Raw genomic sequence first — 2,452 nt, forward strand, 5'->3', positions numbered from 1 at the left:
TTATTATTATATGAGAAGCAGCGTGGCTCAGTGGAAAGAGCCCGGGCTTGGGAGTCAGAGGTCATGGGTTCTAATCCCGGCTCCGCCACTTGTCAGCTGTGTGACTTTGGGCAAGCCACTTCACTTCTCTGGGCCTCAGTTACCTCATCTGTAAAATGGGGATTAAGACTGTGAGCCCAATGTGGGACAACCTGATTACCTTGTCTCTCTCTCCGCACTTTGAACAGTGCTTGGCACATAGTAAGCGCTTAACAAATTCCATCATTATTATGTTTACCCCAGTCCTTAGAACAGGACCTGACACATGGTAAGTACTTAAAAATATTATTTTTACTATTGTTGTTGTTGTTATTATTATCTTAAGTGGAGATCAGTCAAATCAGGACGAGGAAGATTTATACAGATCCATTTCCTTTTCGCCACCCCCAGCCCGTGGTTCCATTTCCTTTTGGTACCCAAATCTATTCCAAGAAAGCCATTGTTCTGAAGATTCCTAGCTCTTTCTTCCAGTCTTCTGAGAAAGAACAGAAGAGACCATGAAGAGGGAATGTCAAGCAAGAAGGCTCTTTTGGCAAGCCCTCCATTCCTCCAACACTTGCGGACTGAATTCAGCTCCCTCAGGCAGGATATCTGAAGAGGTTTGCTATGGAAACCACCCACTTCCCTGGGCTCCTCGCCTTTTAGAAAGGACAATAGTAGTTCCTAGAACTCCCTACTTCCCCCATGCTCTCACCCATCCCCATCTCCACTCCATCCTCACTGACCCCAGGACTGGTCCTGTATGTTATATTCTCCGCTTCCCTGTAGTTTTGGATCCTGGGAAAGCATCCATCCCCTTCTTCCTACCCCGCACTTGAGCTGGCCCTGAGATCTCAGCGGCCTGCCGATTTGCAGCGTGGCCTAGTGGATGGAGCACGGCCCGGGAGTCAGAAGGACCTGAGTTCTAATCTCCGCTCTGCCACTTGCCCACTGTGTGACCTTAGGCAAGTCACTTGACTTTTCTGTGCTTCAGTTACCTCGTCTGTAAAATGGGGATTAAGACTGGGAAGCCCGTGTGGGACAGGGAACCGAGTCCAACCCGATTTGCTTGTATCTAGTACAGTGCCTGGCACATAGTAAGCACTTAGATACCACAATTAGTATTATTTGAAAACAAACCTTGGGTCTCAGCCACTTATGCGAAAGAAGCCAAAGGCCTAGAGCTGAAAGCGGGTTGGGCCGAATTCAAAACACCCAACAACCTGCTCAAAGATCCAGTTGCCAGCGTGAAGAGGGGAGTCATGAGGAAGAGCGGGGAAAACGACTTCCTCAGGAGACCTGGAAAGAATCTGGACTTGAGCAGCCTTCCCTCCCTGACACTGCAACCATTTGGAAGCCCGGGAACCGAGGAAGAGTCCTGTTGTCCATACCCATCATGATCCCTGACCAGAGGGTGTCCCGCTTCCCCACAGCCCATTCCCTGTTTTGGATGTCACTAGGAACCTCCTTTATTGCACTTATTTCACTTGTAGAGAGGAGAATACAAAATCAACCTCTGTAGGGTAATACATTTTCAGTCCTTAGAGGGAATTCCCTAATTATGCAATTTGTTGGGTGGCAAAGAGGAGCTATAGTAGATGAACAAAATGACAAAATTAGGCATGGGCTTATGTCAGCTAGACAGATACTGTTTTGGACAGCTAGGACAGCTAGTGGTCTAAGCTGGCTGCCTCTAACACTGATTTTTCTCCATTTTTTCCGCTTGTGTCCAATTTGCACTTCATTATAGCTTCTGGAAGTTGGAGAAGTTAACAACTCAAGAGAACTTGATAGTTCCAGCAACAATGAATGAAAGCACACACAGCATCGTTATCTCTGACTTTTCTCCTAGCGATGGCAATTTTGTATTTATTTTCCTAAGGAATCATTTCCTTTCCTTGTAAACATCTTATCCTGAGATGTTGACATTGCCTCTCTCTATTTTTAGATAACTTGTCTACAACCCTTAACTCCTGTTTACTGGCAGCTTCTAAAATGACCTGGTTCCCATGGTAACCCAAGGGGAGTTTCGATGGATTAGGGAGCTCATTTATGTCATAACTCATTATTGCTTAATCAATACTAAAGACCTGAATGCAGTTCCAGAATTGGGGTTTCGAACAGGCGAGCTGGAACATAACCATTAGTGATGGACAGCCGCAATTCGGGAAGGGTTTGTGGACTCTACCCCGCTGCTTAATCAAAGCTGTTTGTCTTAAACCAGCACAAATAGTGTGAGTTGGGTAAAACAGAGGGATTTGGCCTCATTCAATAAACGTAGGAGGCATGTAGGGCTCCATGATGGTTGAAGATATTCTCCATTCTAACTCCTTTTAGGAAGAGGGATTTGAAATTCAGGAAGAGATATTGAACTCATTATCAGGGCAATCATTCTTCCTTTCTGCTGAGGAAACTGGGAATGGTTTACAGTGGA

The 2,452-nt window shown here is 45.8% G+C and overlaps 1 long non-coding RNA gene across 1 annotated transcript; it reads left to right on the plus strand.

The window, feature by feature from the left end:
• Window positions 1-560: 560 nt before the first annotated feature.
• Window positions 561-1,942, plus strand: LOC119941858. Its single transcript, XR_005455328.1, has 2 exons — window positions 561-638; window positions 1,769-1,942. It is a non-coding gene; the product is annotated as an uncharacterized LOC119941858 (long non-coding RNA).
• Window positions 1,943-2,452: the final 510 nt, after the last annotated feature.

The sequence above is a fragment of the Tachyglossus aculeatus genome, chromosome 21, assembly GCF_015852505.1.
Source record: "Tachyglossus aculeatus isolate mTacAcu1 chromosome 21, mTacAcu1.pri, whole genome shotgun sequence".
Lineage (NCBI taxonomy): Eukaryota > Metazoa > Chordata > Mammalia > Monotremata > Tachyglossidae > Tachyglossus > Tachyglossus aculeatus.